Source organism: Erpetoichthys calabaricus, chromosome 1 (genome assembly GCF_900747795.2).
Source record: "Erpetoichthys calabaricus chromosome 1, fErpCal1.3, whole genome shotgun sequence".
NCBI classification, from domain to species: domain Eukaryota; kingdom Metazoa; phylum Chordata; class Cladistia; order Polypteriformes; family Polypteridae; genus Erpetoichthys; species Erpetoichthys calabaricus.
In genome coordinates, this window is record NC_041394.2 from 351,189,473 (window position 1) to 351,211,191 (window position 21,719).

Sequence of the window (21,719 nt, forward strand, 5' to 3'; positions counted from 1 at the left end):
CTCTCTCTGTGCCGCTGCAAAGCTTGCGCCCGCCAAGCGTTCTGAAAAGTCTGAGTGAGTCTCCGTTGCCGGCAGTTCTCTCGCGGCCCGGCTGTGGGCCGCGGACTGGGGGTTGGGGACCCCTGCTGTAGACCTTCCTTTTCATTCTTGCTGATATCTGTCACAAATCCCTCCTGACACTCTTCTCCACCCATTCCACCCTGCCTGCACTCTCTTTTTCACCTCTCTTCCACAAGCCCTGTTACTCTGTACTGTTGATCCCAAGTATTTAAACTCCTCCACCTTCGCCAACTCTACTCCTTGCATCCTCACCATTCCACTGACCTCCCTCTCATTCACACACACATTTTCTGTCTTGTTCCTACTGACCCTCATTCCTCTCCCATCTAGAGCAGATCTCCACCTCTCCAGGGTCTCCTCAACCTGCTCCCTACTATCACTACAGATCACAATGTAATCAGAACAGAACTTTACAATTCTGATAAGTAAAAGAGAAAAACAAACTGAGCAGAACTTGAGTCTGTGACCGTGGTGGACAGAGTACGAGATGAGAACAAATACAAATGTATAGAGTGGAAGATAAGTGTAGTTCCTTGCAGTAATTTTTCTAATTTTCCTGTAGACGTTAATAACTGGCAAAGGTCATCCATCAACTTTCTGCACACTTTGTGCTGTGGATTTAATTTTAAATTTGCTAGTTTTACCCAACAATGTACACTCAATAACACGTAATGACAAAGTGAAAAAATGTCTTCTGAAATGTCTTGCAAATGTAATGCAAATAAAAAAACTGAACCTCTCATTCATATATGTACTCAGACTCTTAATATAGTTATACTTTGCAGAAGCCCCCTTGTCAACAGTTCCAGCTTTGAGTCTTGCTGAGTCTCTATAAGCTGAGCACACCTGGATTTGTGCAGTTTATTGAATTCTTCTTGGCAGATCTGTCTTCCATTTTGGAGCTGTGTGAAATTACTTTATGGTGGCTGGTGTGCCAATCCCCAAGTTTTCCCTGCAAGATTGTCTTTTACTTAGTAGTGACTTCCATCTAGTCACTCTACCATAAATGCCTGATTGTTGGAGTGCTCCCAAGATGTTCGTTCTTCTAACTGGTTCTCCCAGCTTCTGAAGCTCTGTTACAGCAACCATTAGGTTTTTGATCACCTTCATGACCAATGCCTATCTTGGAGTGTTACTGTTTGGCTGGACTGCACATTCTAGGTGAAATCCTGGTGGTGCCAATCTTCTTCCATTTCACAATTATTGGAGGACAGAGTATCCCTGGAAATGCCCACAGCTTTAGAAATGGTTTTTATCCCCTTGTCCTTATCTATGCCTGACCGCAATTTGATTGCAGAGGTCTACAGAGAGTTCCTTGGACATCTTGGCTTAGGTTTCATTGTGGCATGCAGTTTGAATCATGGGGCCTTACATACACAGGTACACATGTGCTTTTCTAAACGATGTCAAATCAAGTCAATTTGTCGCAGGTTGTCTCCAATGAGGTTCTAGACCCATCAAAAGAAGAATGAAAGCAAACAGGATGCATCTGAACACAATCTGAAGAGCTACAGCAAAGTACCTTAATACTTCTACTGTTGAAATGAGAGAATACAGTTTTTAAACTTTTCTGAAAATGTATTTTCATGTTGTCATGATGGGTTATTGAGTGTACATTGATGGGCAAAAGTGTAAAATGTATCCATTTAAAAATAAACCGGCAACACAATCAAGTGTGCAGAAAATGAAAGGCTCTGAATACTTGATGAAACCTCCATACAGTTTATGTAACTGCTTAATTCAGTTTAAATAGCATACATTTCCATGTATTGAGTGGGATTGGATTTTTTTCTCTCCCTAAACCTATCCCACCGTCCTACACAATTTTATCTTTTGGTGCTAAAGTTCAACTGGTAATGAGTATTAAAGAAGTTATTAACAATTTGAAGTCTGTGTTCCTGCCACACAGCTCCAGTAGTGTGAGTTTAAACCTCAGTCTGTTTACTTCCCATTTGCAGTTTTCATGTGTGCCTTGTTTCTGCCTTTATTATTATTTTTTATTCTCCCACATTCTAAAGATGCACTGACACATCTAACTTAGCTTTGCAAGGTAGTTTTAGATCGACAGTAAGTGTTTTGACTTTGTTATTGGTACCAATACTGCGGTCTGAAAGCTGGTATTGATACCAGTCATCCCTACATACCACCTGACCTCTCTCTCCTCTTATCAAGTAGAATATTCATGAAGGTTAGTAATTGGTTTCTACTTATCTGGTTTCTCCTCTTAGGGTTACCAAGAGCAGATTGGTCTTCTTTTTTCAGCTTCTTGGACCTTCCCTCTGCTCCCAGGATTGTTTCACATCTGATAATTTGAAATAAAGAATACTGTGCTACTGTCCGCATGCTATGAACAGTCAAACTTTATATAAACCTTAACAGAGAGGGTGTTGTGAAATTACATTGATGTGACTTCAGATCTAAGTGATGAATTTTTATTGAAGTTAATTCCTGTTCTTTTTACAGAGAAAAAGAAAAAGCTGATGTTAACTGGAACATCTCAATGGATGTGAAACAGGAGAGCTGTGATGTGGACACAAATATCATGGATATTAAGGAGGAGAACTGTGAGTTGGAGTCCATCTACCTTAAACAGGAAAGTCTGAGCATTAAGGAGGAGAACAGTGAACTGCAGGCAGTGGGCATTAAAAAAGAAGCTGAAGAGAAGTCTGTCAGTATTGAGACACACAACCATACAAAGCTGGACAGTGTAAAAGAAGACAACCTTCATGATGGGTGTCAAGATGGAGTGGTGACCAGATTAGACTCTTCTCAAGGCAGACGCTGTTCATCTCCAGAACCTTCTGTCAGTATGAAGACTGAATCATTACAGTCTAAACCAAAGAGAACTAAGAAAACTACATCTGTTAGAGCTCAGGAGAATCGGCCACCATCTACAAAGAAGTCTGGAAAAAGTAAGTGCAAAATAAAAAATGGGCAAGTTTATGGGCTTGAAAGGTCGGGTCTTGTGGTTTTTATGAGAAATACTGTGTTTTATTGTGTGCTTAAATGTAGTTTGAGATTTTATCAGTGTTTATGTAAGGTTTGCAATTTTTCATGCAGAATTCCTAAACATGTCCTTGGTAAAGAGTGCTATACAAATGTACAGCTGAAAAAGAAGGTTGTGAACCTTTTGGAATTTGCTGGAGCTTTAATTCATCTTAATGTGGTCTGATCTTCAACTATGCTCCAAATACAGACAACCACAGTTGTCCTAAGCTAATAACTCACAAACAATTGGTAACTTCTTGTCAGTCCTGAACATTCACAGTCCACTCTGTGACCCTCCTATCTTTACAGACTGGTTGACCCTTCTTTAATAGTAATGGCCTTTACCAAACTTCATGTGGCTGCTGATCAGCCTTGAATTTTAATCCATTTGTTCTCTTCAAACCTTTTTGGTTCCTTTTTATTCCTGAGGGCTCTTTTCTGATCAGTTCTCTTTAGGTAAGGTGACAACATCGCGTATCTCTTACTGGCCGTTCCAGAACACCAATTTCCTTCTGTTTAAGTCTTCCTCTTTTTGATTTCTTCCTGTGTTTTAGCTGCTCATTGTCCTGTTATCATAACACAACTTTTGTTAAGCTTCTGCTATCCTGATGTTTTGCTGTCCGATTTCTTGATAATATTTTGAATTCACTGTCCCTTTGATCATGTCGAGCTCTCCAGGCTCTGAAGAAGCAAAGTAGGCCAAACCATGATGCTCCCTTCACCTTGAGGCTTTAGTATCAATGTGCAGTTGTCTCCTACCTCCAAACATGGTGTCCCATGTTTTGACAAATGAGTTCAACTTTTTCCTGATTCATCTACAGAACATTGTCTCTTCTGGAACATCGAGGTGATCTTTTACTAATTTGAGATGTGCAGTGATGCTTTTGTTAGATTATTTCCTTTGTGTTGTCCTTCCATTTTTCCCTCCTTATCTTTTTTTTTTTTCACTAGTTTTTGCATTTGGCTAAGGTCAGTGTCACTACTGGTTACATGAGGTGATACCTGGACCCTACAGCAGTGGCACAGGTAGTTCAACTTCTCTTGGATTGGCTGGCACATCAATACATGCCTGTCATTGCCAGGTTTGCTGTGTCTCCCAGCACAGTCACAAGGGCGTGGAGGAGATTCCAGGAGACAGGGAGTTGCTCTAGGAGAGCTGGACAGGGCCCCTTGTAGAAGGTTCTTAACCCATCAGCAGGACCCACTGGTATCTGCTCCTTTGGGCAAGGAGGAACAGGATGAACACTGCCACAGCCTACATATTGCAGATTATATTCTATGAGGAGGCAACAAAAGGATACAATCAAGGTGGAGCAGATGAGATTATTTATCTTGACTTTCGGTAAACATTTGATAAGAGAGGTTGGGCATCAAACTAACCGTGCTGTGTGATCTGCATCTCGTGTAGCGCTTTGAACATTTAAAAGCCTGTACAACAGCTGTCCTACTCTTTTTTTTTTTTTTTTTAAATCTCTTGGCACAAAATCTCGTCTCGCAGGATGCGAGTTCTTGATAATTTTTTAGTTTATAATTTAAAAACTAAATAAGAATCTGAAGATCAAACTATCACATTAAAGTTCGATAAATTCTGAAAAGAATGATACCAAACATATATATGTAGGTTTTAAAGTAGGCCAGATTTAAAGTGTGACATAAAAACATCACATAAAATCATTGCACTTTTAGGCATATGATTTTATATACTGTATATAGAGTAGATTTGGATAGGAATATGAGTAACAAGCTGGTTACATTTTCAGATGACACCAAGGTAGGTGGATTGGCAGATAATCGAGAATCTTTAATTATTACAGAGAGACTTGGACAGCATACAGACTTGGGCAGATTTGTGGTAGACAAAATTTAATGTAAGAAAATGTAAAGTATTACACATAGGAAGTTAAAATGTATGGTTTGAATACACAATGGGCGGTCAGAAAATTCTAAGTACACTTGATAAGACGAATTTAGCAGTCATAGTGGACTTGTCTCTATCAATTTCCAGACAGTGTTCAGAAGCCATTAAGTAAGTTAACAGAATATCAGTTTATATAGCGCCTTGATGTGTGGAGTACAAGTCACAGGAGGTCATGTTGAAGCCTTATAACACACTGGTGAAACCTCATCTGGAGTCTTGTGTGCAGTTTTGGTCTCCGATCTACAAAAAATGCAAAGCAGTGCTAGAAAAAGTCCAGAGGAAAGCTAATTCTAGGGGTGAGAAGTAGAATTATCAGAAAAGATTAAATGAGTTCAACCTTTTCAGTTTAAGCAATAGAGATTAAGAGAAAGCATGACTGAAGTATTTAACATCATGAAAGTAATTAGAGCAGTGGAGCCAGGCTGCTACTTTAAAAAGAGTTCAACAAGAACATGAGGACACAGTTGGAGACTTGTTAAGGGATAATTCCACATAAAGATCTCTAGCGGACTAAAAAACCCAGCTAAGTTTCCCATCATTGATACGATGGTCATTTATTTATTTTTTCAGTGAGGATCCCAGGAACGCACCCAGCCTTGACCCGACTCGCACACACTCCCTCGCAGAGACAAAAAAGCAACTGGTAATAGAAATTAAAGAACATTAAATGAAAATGATCCTACCCCAGTTCCCCTTATGGCGATATACAATAAACATGAATTCAACAACAACAAACCACTAACAAAAACCACACACGATGAAGTCCATGAAAACGGCAACTGATGAAATGAAATGATAGCGGTAGGTAGTCCAGAGATCAGCACGCTGTATGTGAACGTAAAGGTCTGTCCTACTGGTATTTCCTGATGAGATGATGACTTGTCAATGGGATCAGGAGTGCTACTTTCTTTGCAGGATGACAATAAATCCTCACAGTCCTCATGCAGCAGGAAGACACCAGACAGTCCATACACCCAAAACAGGAGATGATCTCCAGGACAAAACGAGAAAATACAAGTAGCACAACGGGAAGGCAAACAGAGCGGCAACTCCAGACACCAAACACAAAAGACATTTTCTCCTCTGTAGAACTGGCCTCCTTTTAATGTTGCACCTGACTCTTTGTCCTCAGCAGCCACTGCAGGGACTGCTGGGAGTTGAAGTGTCATTCCTCAGTAGCACCGCTACACATTAAAGAGTTTTTCTTCACACAAAAAACAACAGCCACCATTACCAGGTAGTGTGTTGGAAAGTAGGACTTTAACTCTTTTAGGGCGGATGTCGACTTTTGTCGACAGGAGGGGTTGAGGGCGCATGTCGACAAAAGTCTACATCCATGGGTAGAGGGCGACAATCAGCTGTTAATAGCGACAAAACTCACTGTTACGTCACAGGCATTCCCCCTCTGCTTGGAGGAATGTTAGACTCATTGACTCAGCATCTAATCCTTGCATGTGCATGAGTTACGAAATGTAAACAAAGGCAAGATGGTATCGACATCTCATGAGGGAGCGAAGCGAGTACAGAAAAGAAAATACTCGCCAGACGATGTTTTGCGCATATTGCTGACTCGGACTCTGATTTTTCAGAATCTGATTTTGTTGACAGTGATCAGGAGATCGAGCAAGAGAGTGAGGAGCTGATCGGACACCAGCTGATGCCGCCCCAGTCTGATCGGCTGCCAGCTGAGTGCATTCGTGCAGCTGACGCACCTACGGCAAGGTTCGTTTGGGAGGAATACCCAGACATTGATCCGTGGGAGCCAAACTGGCTACTGGACTTCACAAGACAGCATGGCGTGCTGTTGGACATGACAGATTACCAGACTACTTCAAGCTGCTCTCTCCTGATGCTGCTTTTCAGCTACTGTCAGACAAAACAAACAGGTAGGCAGAGAAATTTTTTTAATCGCAGGCAGCGCTTGCACCGCAGTCTCATTTTTCAAAGTGGAAACCCACAACAAAAGACAAGGTGAAGGGCGTTGTGGCATTAGATACGTAGATAGATAGATACTTTATTAATCCCAAGGGGAAATTCACATACTTCAACAGCAGCAGCATACTGATAAAAAACAATGAAATTAAAGAGTGATAAAAATGCAGGTATAACAGACAATAACTTTGTGTAATGTTAACATTTTAATGTGGAATTGAAGAGTCACATAGTATGGGGGAGGAACGATCTCCTCAGTCTGTCAGTGGAGCAGGACGGTGACAGCAGTCTGTCACTGAAACTACTCCTCTGTCTGGAGATGATCCTGTTCAGTGGATGCAGTGGATTCTCCGTGATTGACAGGAGCCTGCTCAGCGCCCGTCACTCTGCCACGGATGTTAAACTGTCCAGCTCCATGCGTACAATCGAGCTTGCCTTCCTCGCCAGTTTGTCCAAGCTTGAGGCATCCTTCTTTATGCTGCCTCCCCAGCACACCACTGTGTAGAAGAGGGCACTCGTCACAACCGTCTGATAGAACATCTGCAGCATCTTATTGCAGATGTTGAAGGACGCCAGCCTTCTAAGGATGTATAGTCGGCTCTGTCCTCTCTTGCACAGAGCATCAGTATTGGCAGTCCACTCCAATTTATCATCCAGCTGCACTCCCAGGTATTTATAGGTCTGTACCCTCTGCACACAGTCACCTCTGATAATCACGGGGTCCAGGAGGGGCCTGGGCCTCCTGAAATCCACCACCAGGTCCTTGGTTTTGCTGGTGTTCAGTTGTAGGTGGTTTGAGTCTCACCATTTAACAAAGTCCTTGATTATGTTCCTATACTCCTCCTGCCCACTCCTGTTGCAGTCCACGATAGCAGTGTTGTCGGCGAACTTTTGCACATGGCAGGACTCCGAATTGTATTGGAAGTCTGATGTATATAGGCTGAACAGGACCGGAGAAAGTACAGTCCCTCGCGGAGCTCCTGTGTTGCTTACCACAATGTCAGACTTGCAGTTCCCGAGATGCACATACTGAGGTCTGTCTGTAAGAGAGTTCACAATCCATGCCACCAGGTGTGAATCTACTCCCATCTCTGTCAGCTTGTCCCTAAGGAGCAGAGGTTGGTTATGATCTACTTTCCCAAGCGCAGGCAGTGGGGTGGCGCTGTATGCGTCTTTAACGTTTGCATACAGTAGGTCAATAGTCCTATTTCCCCGGGTGTTACAATCCACATACTGTGAGAAGGCAGGTAATGTTTGTTCAGCATCACGTGATTAAAATCTCCAGCGATTAGCACAAGCGCCTCAGGGTGCTGTGTTTGTAATTTAGCAACAGCGGAATGAATAATGTCAACCGCTATCTCCACGTTCGTCTGAGGAGGGTTGTAAACAGTAACAACAATGACGTGTCCAAACTCTCTGGGCAAGTAATAGGGACGCAGACTTACGGCCAACAGTTCGATGTCCCTGCAGCAAGTGGAGATTTTTACGTTTACATGTCCAGAGTTGCACCACCATGTATTTACATAGAGAGCAAGTCCTCCTCCTTTCTGCTTCCCGCAGGTGTTTGCGTCTCTGTCCGCTCTAACTGTGCTAAACCCAGGTAGCTCCACGTTAGCATCTGGGATGCTAGTTGTTAGCCATGTTTCGCAAAAACACAACAAACTGCATTTTCTGTAGGTCCTGACATTTTTCACCAGCACAGCCGCTTCATCGATCTTATTTGGTAGTGAGTTCACATTTCCCAGGGTCACAGAAGGCACCGAAGTCTTGTATCTCCACTTTCTCAATAGATACTTAGCCTTTAGCTTAGTGCCGGCTCTGCTGTCACAATACCACCTTTTTACCTTGCCAGGTAGATAGGGAACCACATTGGCGCAGGCATTTGTTCTAAGCGCTTGAAGTTGACTGCTTGAATAGACGAGTCTCGACGTGTAAAAATCCATGTCCATGTAGTAAAAAGTAGTGAAAAGTGTCCAGGGAACGAGTCCACATAAAAGAAAGTGTTAGGAGTGGTCAATGAAATAGAGAAGAAGGTAAAAAGATAGTCATACAAGGTGCTGCTGGAAAGGCTGACACTCTTGGTGGCTCCTGAGTCATCATGTGACATTACAAATAGAGATGGGACTAGACTGGCGATATAATTTCAGGGAGCATTGGTCCAAATGTGCTTTGTACCCTGGCGGCTTTGGACAGGTTATGCTGCGTGATAGATACGTGCTGCTGCCACGTTTTATTCACTTTGTGATAACCAGAAGCAAATCCCAAGGGGTGAGCCAGGCTATAATCCCATGTATAAAGTTCAGCCCCTGCTTGACATTGTGGAACCAACATATAAACAATTTTATCAGCCTGGCTGTGATTTGTCTGTGCATGAATCTATGATAAAATACAAGGGACGCCTTTTTTCTGCCAATATACGCCAGACAAGCCCACAAAGTATGGCATAAAGGATTTTGTACTGGCAGAAGCAGACACTTGTTTCTACCTGAAAGTAATTACATATACAGGAAAGTATTTCTTTCAAAGAGAGAACTGTCCCTTGACAAGTCAGGTTGTGCTGGAGCTGCTTCAGGGCTATAAACGTTTGGGTCATGTTGTGTACATTTGGACAATTTTAATACCTGCACAGAATTTTCCATGGAGCTACAGAGCAGGGGAATTGGAGCTTGTGGCACAGTGCGGGTGAACAGGAGACGCATGGCTTCACAGTTGAAGCCAGACAGGCTGAAGATAAAAAGAGGTGACAATACGGTTTTCATGTGGGCGGAAAACTTGGTGGCAGTGGCATGGCACGATGGCAAATGGGTGACTTGTCTCTCAATAGTACATACTAACAATATATGTGAGAAAGTGCAGCAACAGACAATTGAAAAGGAAACACAAGTGCAACACGTATTGTAAGCAGTGCAATGTGGCAATGCATGCAATTGGCTGCTTTGAGTGATAACAGACTTTTCAGGACTTTACTGTATAACATGTATGTATATATTTGAAATCATATAGTACGCAGGCTCTTACAACATGCAAGACAATAACATTTGTCAAAAGTAAATTATTTTTTGTTGATTTAGTATGTGAAACAATTGCTTTGTGTTTTTATTTTATTTATTTATTTTTTTTTAAAGAAGTTAGTTTTTGGAAAAATATTCAGCCCTGGGGGAAAAGAAACAAACAAAAAAAATGTATCTCTAAAAGAGTTAAGGGACTTTGAAAACTCAGTGATGTTGTTTCAGAGAGGTTAGGTGGATCAGATTGGCAAGAGTTGTTGGGCTGAATGGCCTGTTCTCATCAGATTTTTTTTGTAATATTTCCAATTTCTGTTTAGTCAAAGGAAAATAATTTTGTAAGGCCGTAACTTTGTCCACCTATCCTTTCTCTGTATGAAGGTCTACATCGTTTGTATGAAAATGTGCTATATAAATACAGTGCATCCGGAGAGTATTCACAGCGCATCACTTTTTCCACATTTTATTATGTTACAGCCTTATTCCAAAATGGATTAAATTCATTTTTTTTCCTCAGAATTCTACACACAACACCCCATAATGACAACGTGAAAAAAGTTTACTTGAGGTTTTTGCAAATTTATTAAATAGAAAAAAACTTAGAAATCCCATGTCCATAAGTATTCACAGCCTTTGCTCAATACTTTGTCGATGCACCTTTGGCAGCAATTACAGCCTCAAGTCTTTTTGAATATGATGCCACAAGCTTGGCACACTTATCCTTGGCCAGTTTCGCCCATTCCTCTTTGCAGCACCTCTCAAGCTCCATCAGGTTGGATGGGAAGCGTCGGTGCACAGCCGTTTTAAGATCTCTCCTGAGATGTTCAATCGGATTCAAGTCTGGGCTCTGGCTGGGCCACTCAAGGACATTCACAGAGTTGTCCTGAAACCACTCCTTTGATATCTTGGCTGTGTGCTTAGGGTTGTCCTGCTGAAAGATGAACCGTCTCCCCAGTCTGAGGTCAAGAGCGCTCTGGAGCAGGTTTTCATCCAGGATGTCTCTGAACATTGCTGCAGTCATCTTTCCCTTTATCCTGACTAGTCTCCCAGTCCCTGCCGCTGAAAAACATCCCCACAGCATGATGCTGCCACCACCATGCTTCACTGTAGGGATGGTATTGGTCTGGTGATGAGCGGTGCCTGGTTTCCTCCAAATGTGACGCCTGGCATTCACACCAAAGAGTTCAATCTTTGTCTCATCAGACCAGAGAATTTTCTTTCTCATGGTCTGAGAGTCCTTCAGGTGCCTTTTGGCAAACTCCAGGCGGGCTGCCATGTGCCTTTTACTAAGGAGTGGCTTCCATCTGGCCACTCTACCATACAGGCCTGATTGGTGGATTGCTGCAGAGATGGTTGTCCTTCTGGAAGGTTCTTCTCTCTCCACAGAGGACCTCTGGAGCTCTGTCAGAGTGACCATCGGGTTCTTGGTCACCTCCCTGACGAAGACCCTTCTCCCCCGATCGCTCAGTTTAGATGGCTGGCCAGCTCTAGGAAGAGTCCTGGTGGTTTCAAACTTCTTCCACTTACGGATGATGGAGGCCACTTTGCTCATTGGGACCTTGAAGGCAGCAGAAATTTTTTGTAACCTTCCCCAGATTTGTGCCTCGAGACAATCCTGTCTCAGAGGTCTACAGACAATTCCCTTGGCTTCATGCTTGGTTTGTGCTCTGACATGAACTGTCAACTGTGGGACCTTATATAGACAGCTGTGTGCCTTTCCAAATCATGTCCAATCAACTGAATTTACCACAGGTGGACTCCAATTAAGCTGCAGAAACATCTCAAGGATGATCAGGGGAAACAAGATGCACCTCAGCTCACTTTTGATCTTCATGGCAAAGGCTGTGAATACTTATGTACATGTGCTTTCTCAATTGTTTTATTTTTAATAAATTTGCAAAAACCTCAAGTAAACTTTTTTCATGTTGTCATTATGGGGTGTTGTGTGTAGAATTCTGAGGGAAAAAAATAATTTAATCCATTTTGGAATAAGGCTCTAACATAACAAAATGTGGAAAAAGTGATGCGCTGTGAATTCTTTCCGGATGCACTGTAAATGTTAGTGTTGCTGTCTCTGGCTGTTAGACTGATGTCAAGGTGACTCACGCACACTCGATTTAAGAAACTGAATAATATCCCCAGGCTACCGGCTGCAACACAAGCCTGAAAGATGATCAATCTTCTCCCATTGCTTAACAGTCAGAGACATGCTCTTGTCATAGAATTCGGCCCACTTTTTAATCCAAACCCACCTTGGCACATTGTGGCCAATAAGTTCTGTTTTGACTTCATCAGTCCACAGGACTTGTTTGCAAAATGCATTGGGCTTGTTTAGATGTTCATCTGCAAACCTCTGGTGCTGAATTGCTTTAATCTCAATTGCTGCAATCTCAATGCATTTAGAAAATCTAGGCAGTGCGGCATAAACACCAATAATGTAATTACAATTACTACTTTAGATGAACAATGTATTAAAACTATAAAAGCAGATTATAGATTAAATAAAAAACACACACAGAGCGTCGCTAACAAAAATAAGTTTCTGTTCCAAAAATCAATAACGCACATAGAATTCAGCTCTGCCACTCCGAAACATTAAGAAACATTAGAGCTTTAACTAACAAGACTTTTTTATCAATGATCTTATTAGTGATAGAAAAATTGATTTTTATTGCTCTAAGTGAAACGTGGCTTAGCTCAGATGGCGCGGCTGTTCTAATTGAATCTGCGCCTCCGGATTACAGTTTTACTTGTGTGGATCGCCAAGGAAAAATAGGTGGCGGCTTAGCAAACATTTACTCAAGCCGGTTAAAGTGTAAAGATGTCAGTTTTGGTAAATTCAAGTCCTTTTGAGTATCTCGCCGTTGTTGTTCATGGAGATTCTCACGTTCTAGTATTATCCGTGTATAGACTTCTTAAATTTAACATGTCTTTCTTTAAGGAATTCTCAGACTTAATATCAATTTTAATTACGAACTATGACACACTCTCTTAATAGTCGGCGACTTTAACTTTCATATAGACAATCAGTGTGACCAAAAAGTAAAAGAATTCATGAACCTCCTGGACTCTGTTGATTTGAGACAGCTCGTTAATCAGCCTACAAATAAAGCAGGTCATACGTTAGACTTAGTAATTACTAAAGGACTAAAAGTTGATGTAAAGCAGGTCATTGATATTGGTCTATCAGACCATTTTCTTCTATTTAATATAGAAATGATGATAGAAAACACTCATGAGAAGCATATTGTTAAAAAACGCTTCTTTGACTCATCAGCAGCTTTAAAACTTACAAACATTCTAAGCAATCAGTCTGTTTTATAGTGCCAACTATAATAGCGAGGATAATGTAAATAGTAAGGTGGAAACATTTAATACTAAAGTGAGAGCTGCTATTGACATAGTTGCACCTGAAAAGGCAATTTAAAAATCTTCTAGCATTGTTATAACATGGAAGATCCAAAGAGTGTCTGATTTAAAGAGAACATGCCGTAGAGCGGAGCGTAAATGGAGGAAGACTAAACTAACTATCCACTATGAAATATTGAAGGTTAAAATAACAGAATACAATAACACAGTCCGTCTTGAGAGGCGCTGCTATTTCTCTAAGATTATAAATAACAATGCTAGCAATCCCAGAGTCTTATTCTCGACAATTGATCATCTGTTAAACCCAGGTAACTCGAAGGAATGCCTCCAAAATATTTCCAGTAAAACCTGTGAGGCTATTGCTGTATTTTTCAATCAAAAAATTAATGATATTAGAAATAACATAGTATATCTCCCCAACACTGCAGATCCTTCTAAGTCCCAGTATTCCGTTATAAACAAATTAAATTCTTTCACCAGGATAGATTTACCTGATTTACATAAAATAATTTCTCAAATGAAACCCTCCACCGGCGTCCTTGACCCAATACCAACAAGTTTTTTCAAAGAAGTATCGGGCGTGCTAATTGATAATATTCTTGACATAGTAAATTCGTCATTAGATACGGGGGTCTTCCCAGACTGTCTTAAGACTGCTGTAGTTAAATCCCTACTCAAGAAAAATAATCGACCCCTCTGCTTTTGAAAATTTTAGACCGATTTCTAACCTACCTTTCTTAAGTAAAATTCTAGAGAAGGCAGTCATTATGCAGTTAAATGACCACCTCAATAAACCTGCTATTCTTGATAAATTTCAGTCAGGTTTTAGAACAAATCACAGCACAGAAAGTGCACTCGTTAAAGTAGTAAATGACTTGCGGTTAAATGCAGACCGAGGCCATTTATCTGTTCTCATCCTCCTAGATCTGAGTGCTGCATTTGACAATATTTCACAATATTCTTAGCAATCGCCTTAGTCAATGGGTGGGCCTCTCTGGCAGCGTCTTAAATTGGTTTGAATCCTACCTGGCAGGGAGAAAAATCTTTAGTTGTGGTAACTATAACTCAAAGACACATGATATCCTATATGGTGTTCCACAAGGCTCTATCCTGGGTCTGCTGCTCTTCTCAATCTACATGCTTCCGTTAGGTCAGATTATCTCAGGGCACAACGTGAGCTACCACAGGTATGCTGATGACACACAGCTGTATTTATCAATAGCACATGATGACCCCGATTCTCTTGATTCACTAACACAATGTCTGACTTGTATTTCACAATGGATGAATAGTAATTTTCAAAAGCTAAATAAACAGAAGTGAAATTTTAGTGATTGGAAATAATGGATACAATGGGGTTAGTAGAAATAAACTGGATGCATTAGGATTAAAAGTCAAGAAGGAGGTCAAAAGCTTAGGGGTAACTGTTGACTGAAATCTAAATTTTAAATCACATATTAATCAGATCACTAGGACAGCATTTTTTCACTTAAGAAACACAGCAAAAGTTAGACCTCATAGATCATTGAAAGATGCTGAGAAATTAGTTCACGCATTTGTTTTCATTCGACTAGATTACTGTAACGCACTACTCTCAGGAGTACCCAAAAAAGGACATCAATCGTTTGCAACTAGTGCAGAATGCAGCTGCTAGAATCCTAACTAGGAAAAGAAAATCCGAGCACATTTCTCCAGTTTTGATGTCACTACACTGGTTACCTGTGTCATTCAGGATTGATTTTAAAATTCTGTTGATGGTTTATAAATCCTTAAATAATCTCGCCCCATCTTATACATCAGAATGTCTGACATCTTATATTCCAAATCGTAACCTTAGATCTTCAAATGAGGGTCACCTTAGAATTCCAAGAGCAAAACTTAAAAGAAGTGGTGAGGCCGGCCTTCTGCTGTTATTCACCTAAAATCTGGAATATCCTGCCAATAGGAATTCACCAGGCTAATACAGTGGAGCACTAAAAAAAAAAAAACTGCTGAAAACACATTATTTTAATATGGCCTTCTCATAACTTCACTTTAATTTAATCCTGATACTCTGTATATTCAATTCATTATAAAAACTGTTCATGGTGGCTCTAAATTCCGTACTAACCCCTACTCTCTCTTCTGTTTTCTTTTTCCGGTTTCTTTGTGGTGGTGGCCTGTGCCACTACCATCTACTCAAAGCATCATCATGTTCCAACATTGATGGATTAAAAGCCAGAAGTCTGCATGACCATCATCATGAAGTCCTTCTGTGAGAATCCTAAATACAAAGAGGACGGTTTCATTTATGTTAGGTAGAATGCCCAGAGGGGACTGGGCGGTCTCATGGTCTGAAACCCCTGCAGATTTTATTTTTTTTCTCCAGCCGTCTGGAGTTTTTTTTTTTTTTTTTTTGTTTTTTCTGTCCTCCCTGGCCATCGGACCTTACTCTTATCTATGTTAATTAATGTTGTCATATTTTAATTTCTTACTTCGTTTTTTTTTTTTTTTCTTCATCATGTAAAGCACTTTGAGCTACATTTTTTGTATGAAAATGTGCTGTATAAATAAATGTTGTTGTTGAATTTTATGGAGAGGACACGGGAGAGGTTTTCTTCTGTCACTGCACCAGAAGAACAGCACATCACCACTCCAGAGTGTGACTACAAAACATCTTCATGAAGCTTTAGGGGTTTTGAGTTGCCTTTCTATCAATCTTATGAGTAGTTCTCTTGGAAATTGTTTTGGTTTTTCAGACTAACTGCCATTTCTTAATGCTACAAACTGAGGAAATGGCTCCTTGAAAACTCTTTGCTGTCTTCTTGTAGCCTTTACCTGCTTTGTGGGCGCCACTTATTTTATTCCTCAGAGTGCTAGGCAGCTGCTTAGAGGAGCCCGTGACTGCTGATTTCTGGGACAAGCTGTGAGGAGTCTGAGAATTGATACAGCTTTGACATTTGCATCACTTGGCCATTCCTAATGATGATTGTGAACAAGCCAAAGCCCTTAAGGAGCTAATTTAAAGTCTGACATTTTGAGGTTAGAGTTAATTGAGACCTCTGATCATTTGGGGTGCCCATACATTAGTGGGGTACTTCCTTTTCTTATACTACAAAACAAAAGTAATACATGAATCTTTTTTAAATTGCAGTAAAGAATGGTTTATCTTTAACTTTGTACACTTTGGAGATCAATTCATCTTCTATTGACTTAACAATTCACAGTAACGCTTATTTTGATCCGGGGGTCCCCACACTTTTGCATGTCACTGTATATGAAATGTCACGAAAAGAACCATCGTCTCACCAGTATATAACGTGCATCCAAGTTATAGGACTTAAAGGATAGAATCCTAAACTTTCTACTATAGAAAATGGCTGAGTATCTAAAATGATAAATTGCAATTAGTTTTGAGGGATACTCTTTTTTTTTTTTTTTTTTTGTCCTGTCCTGATCATATTTCTGGTTCTTTTCAAACAGTGCCATTACTGACAGCTAAGACACATTTGTTTCCTTAGCGGTTTTCCTGCTTTCACTGCATTGCTGAAAGTCGATGCGCGAATGTACAAGAATGTACACGCATTGCCAGCGGAGTAGCATCTCATCGCGTTACAGATGGTTACCTGTTGCGACTCGACAATTTTATGGAATCTTCCGTCGCAATGCGTAATATTGATTTGAGGTAAAATGAATGAATTTGAAATTTTAATTTATTTGTTGACCCATTTTTATTATTGTATTATTAATAACTAGGGGGCTCCGCCCCCTGCTCGCTTCGCTCGCCAACCCCTGGTCTTGGGTAACCCGAAATAGATTTGAAAGAGATTATTTATCTCCGTCAGTTGTGGTCTTTCGTTTTGAACCCGTGCCTGCTTTGCTTCCGCAGTTTCGGACATGCATTGTAGGCTCCTGCGTTCATTGATCTTATCCAGGTGGGCTCGTGTTTGTATCGTTGAGCTGTATTGTGTTTGAATTTGGTGTAAAGCGTTCAGCGGTTTGTACAATCCCAAGCAGCACATTATTCCTAACTTCACTCCGCAGTAGTGCCACTCACAATATGGCGGTGACGCCTGCGCCTTTACTCCACAGAAGTGCCACTCACAATATGGCGGTGATGCCTGCGCCTTTCGTACTATCTTTGTGGACCTGTGGGGCCTCCGTAGCCTCTCACGTTTGACTCTGGGGTGCAGCGCAGAATCCTCTTTTTTTTTTTGTGTGGTTGTGTCGTTAGTGGTAGCTATGGGCGCGTTGTTGCTTCATTTCTCATTCACGTTAGTTGAGCTCTTTCGTTCTTGGGCCATGACTCCTTCGTTCGCGGTTCGCTTGCGGTTTATGAGACGCGCGCCAGCGCAGTACGTCTCATGGTCCCATCACCGTGTCCCTGCGTCCATATCCGGTTTATTCTCGGTTAGTAATATGGATACTGTGAATATATTTGCCTACATTTAATATTTCGTTATTATTTATGTTTGGGATTTAAAATTCCGCCATTAGAATATTTTTTTCGCAAACCCCTTTTATAAAACACGCGATGCACCGATTAGGAATCACTAGTCTAACACTACTGTTATAGTTCAGTTGTATTTATTGTTTATAGCGCTCTTCATTGAGTCTAGTCTTGGACTGCTTGATGTTTGCAGCCATAACAGTGATAATAATTACCTACATGAACGCACACATTGGATCAAATAGACAGTAAAACCTGACAAATTTTAGTTTACTCGACATAAATAAGTCCTGACAGTAGATACCTGTAAACATTATAATGGTGAGTATAAATGTCACTAGTGTGTCACAAAGGTGACACGTCCACTCCCCTATAGAGCTGAAACACCAACAGCTGCGCTCTTCCTCAGTTTTCTAATCTTCTCATTTTTTCACAGCAGCTTCTGTAGGCCTGGGCGTCACTCATCCATTGCTCTCTTTTCCTTGGTGATTTAAAGAAGCCATTTTGATGTTTGTTTTGGTGTAAAATGGTTTTAGTTTAATTATGCAGAAATGTCAGGACACATTCTGATTATTGAAAGTGCCTTTTTCATGCTTGACGTGGCATTCTGTTTTATACAGTACTCTCCATAATGGCTGAAACAAAGAAGCATTTTTCTTTCATTTATCCCTTTGCTCAACAGATTAAACAATTACAAGTTAAATAATTCAGATGCGATTAAAGTCACATTACACATTTTCATATTATACATATTCATTTTAAGGAGATTTGCAAACATTTTAGTCACAACCTGTAGAAATGACAGCACTTTGTCTACATGGTCCCCCCATTTCAGGGCACCATAATGTTTGGGCCAATTGATGTCAGAGGAGTTTGTGATTCCTCAGGTGTGTTTCATTGCTTTTGTCTTGTAGGCCTAAGACACCTCGGCTTGCTTCTACCCTTTGGAGTTTGTAGTGGCCATTGTTCAACATGAGGACAACAGCTGTGCCAATGATAGTCAAAGAAGCCATTATTAGGCAGGAAAACAATAATAAAACCATTAGAGACATCAGTAAAATGTTTGTATGACCTAAATCAACTGTGTGGAATAGCAATAAGAAGAAAGAATGCACAAGTGAGCTCAGTAATCACAAAGGGACAGATAGGCCAAGGAAGACTACCAGTGTTGATGACAGAAGATGTTGCTGCAGATTGCATTTTGATTACAGCTTGCACATCCTCATAGGAAGGATATTGCATGTAACTCTGTAACATCTTAAATGTACCACCCCATACAGATGGCATGATGAGGCTCAGGGTGACTCGGAGGTTCCTCACTGGTCAGGCAGTTCTCACTGAAAAGCCACCATCGCCAAATAACTCACAGCTATTAAGACCTGTAAGAGAACTGAGATTGTGTGATTTCTGTGTGATGGTCTCTGTAATGAAGTCACATGCTCAGCACACACTTCAAAGAGGATGACAGTAGGAAGTCTAAATCGGCTTTTAATTAAGTCATCATCATGAGCCAAAATGTTATTGTGATACATCAAAACTCACTTCATGTGTAGCCTGTCAAACATCAGAATGTGAAATGTGCAATGAAATAAGATTTTTTGTTCCGTTCGTTTTTCCACCAGGTGTTGTTAAAATGCCAACACAAAGTCTGCATGGGAATTACAAATGCTCAAAACTTGCTGTAACTTTAAGCCTATTTAGAACACCAAGTTCTAGTTTTAAAAATCCGAACTTTTCTATGAGAAATGGCTTACACATGTTGCCGAGCATAAGGAAGTTTTATACATGTGTCCCTGCTAAGTAGTTGTAATAGAAAACGTAAAATTGAGTATGCTTTCCATGTACGACTAAAGTTTTATAATTATGCTTATCAGAGGTTGTTCCTAATTTGAGCCATCATGTATTTAATGTGAGTTAATGTTAATAATAAGGCAATGGACTGAAAGTAAGCTCTTTTTTTCTCCTTTTTCTTTTAAACTTTGTACAGGAAACAAAGATCAATGCAGTTTGGAATCTGGAAAAGAATTCAGTGGCAGGAGTGCTCTTCAGATCCACACTAGAGTTCACGCGGGAGAGAAGCCGTATTGCTGTAATGAATGTGGTAAACACTTTTCACATATAAACAGTCTGAATGACCACACTAGAGTTCACACTGGAGAGAAGCCGTATTGCTGTAATGAATGTGGTAAACAGTTTTCACAAATGATCAATCTGAAGATCCACACTAGAGTTCACACAGGAGAGAAGCCATATTGCTGCAAACATTGTGGTAAACAGTTTTCACAAATGATCAATCTGAAAAACCACACTAGAGTTCACACTGGTGAGAAGCCATATTGCTGTAATGAATGTGGTAAACAGTTTTCACAAATGATCAGTCTAAAGCACCACACTAGAGTTCACACCGGAGTGAAGCCATATTGCTGTAATGAATGTGGTAAACAATTTTCACACATGATCAGTCTGAAACACCACACTAGAATTCACACCGGTGAGAAGCCGTATTGCTGTACTGAATGTGGTAAACAGTTTTCACATATGAACAGTCTGAAGAACCACACTAGAGTTCACACGGGAGAGAAGCTGTATTGCTGTAATGAATGTGGTAAACAGTTTTCACAAGTTAGCCATCTTCAGACACACACTAGAATTCACACCAGAGAGAAACCGTATTGCTGTAATGAATGTGGTAAACAGTTTTCACTTTTAAACAGTCTTCAGAGACACACTAGAGTTCACACGGGAGAGAAGCCATATTGCTGTAATGAATGTGGTAAACAGTTTTCACAAATGAGCAGTCTTCAGAGACATACTAGAATTCACACCGGTGAGAAGCCATATTGCTGTAAGGAATGTGGTAAACAGTTTTCACGTGTAAACAATCTGAATGACCACACTAGAGTTCACACCGGAGAGAAGCCATATTTCTGTAATGAATGTGGTAAACAGTTTTCACAAATGAGCAGTCTTCAGACACACACTAGAATTCACACCGGTGAGAAGCCATATTGCTGTAATGAATGTGGTAAACAGTTTTCACATATGAACAGTCTGAAGGACCACACTAGAATTCACACCGGTGAGAAGCCATATTGCTGTAATGAATGTGGTAAACAGTTTTCACATATGAACAGTCTGAAGAACCACACTAGAGTTCACAACAGAATTAAAAGGGTAGCAGTTCAAAAATCAGTCCAGAAAAAGATTCCTCCTGCCCTGAAAAGTAAGCAAACTAAATTATTGTTGACAAATTAATCTCTGAGAGAAGTCATATTGCTATTTGGAATGTGGAAAACAAATCTGTCAGAGGAGTTCTCTTCAGAGACGCACCAGAATTCACACCGGAGAGAAGTACAACTGAACTGTCCTGACTAAAGAGTGAGGTTCACTCCTGCCTGGACAGTAAGCACATGTAAGTGACTGGAATCCATCCTACTTGGTGTTGTATCAAAAACAAATCCACACAGAGGAGAATCAGAAGTTTATATCCTTTTTCCCTTTCCAGAAACAAAATAAAGAACATGGCGTCATACAAACCGCTTCTCACCAAAGCCCCTACAGCCTCCACCATGCATCTAGCTCTGTTTTCATAACATATGTATTACATATAGAACTATTTACAATATATTATACACATTTAATCAGAAAAGAACTCTTTACAATATACATAATCTCACATAATAAATCATAGTTCAGCTATATAATATATATTTCTATTTTTATATAACAAAAAATAAAATAACAAACCTTTCCAAAAACTAACACTAGCACCCCTCTGCTCTTACAGAGGGTTCTTACCGGAGTTTTTTGTTTTGTTCTTTTTTTCTTCTTTACTAACTTTAGATATAACTTTTTACCTTTGCATTCTCGGCACAACTGTTTCAAGGAACAAACCTTTGTTACTAATGTAATTTACATTACTCTACCATTAATTGCTACCTGCTAAACGTGATTTCCCTTTTTTTTTCCCCTTATATGGCTTAGCCAGCCATTATATAAAAAATAAAACACCAAAGTT

At 40.4% G+C, this 21,719-nt stretch overlaps 1 long non-coding RNA gene and 1 pseudogene across 3 annotated transcripts in view; one reads left to right on the plus strand and one right to left on the minus strand.

Annotated features, from left to right (window-relative positions):
* LOC114668746 (zinc finger protein 208-like) overlaps window positions 1-21,719 on the plus strand; it is a 690,636-nt pseudogene that overhangs the window by 191,757 nt on the left and 477,160 nt on the right.
* LOC127527878 (uncharacterized) overlaps window positions 1-21,719 on the minus strand; it is a 438,124-nt gene that overhangs the window by 53,463 nt on the left and 362,942 nt on the right. The window lies entirely within an intron of this gene.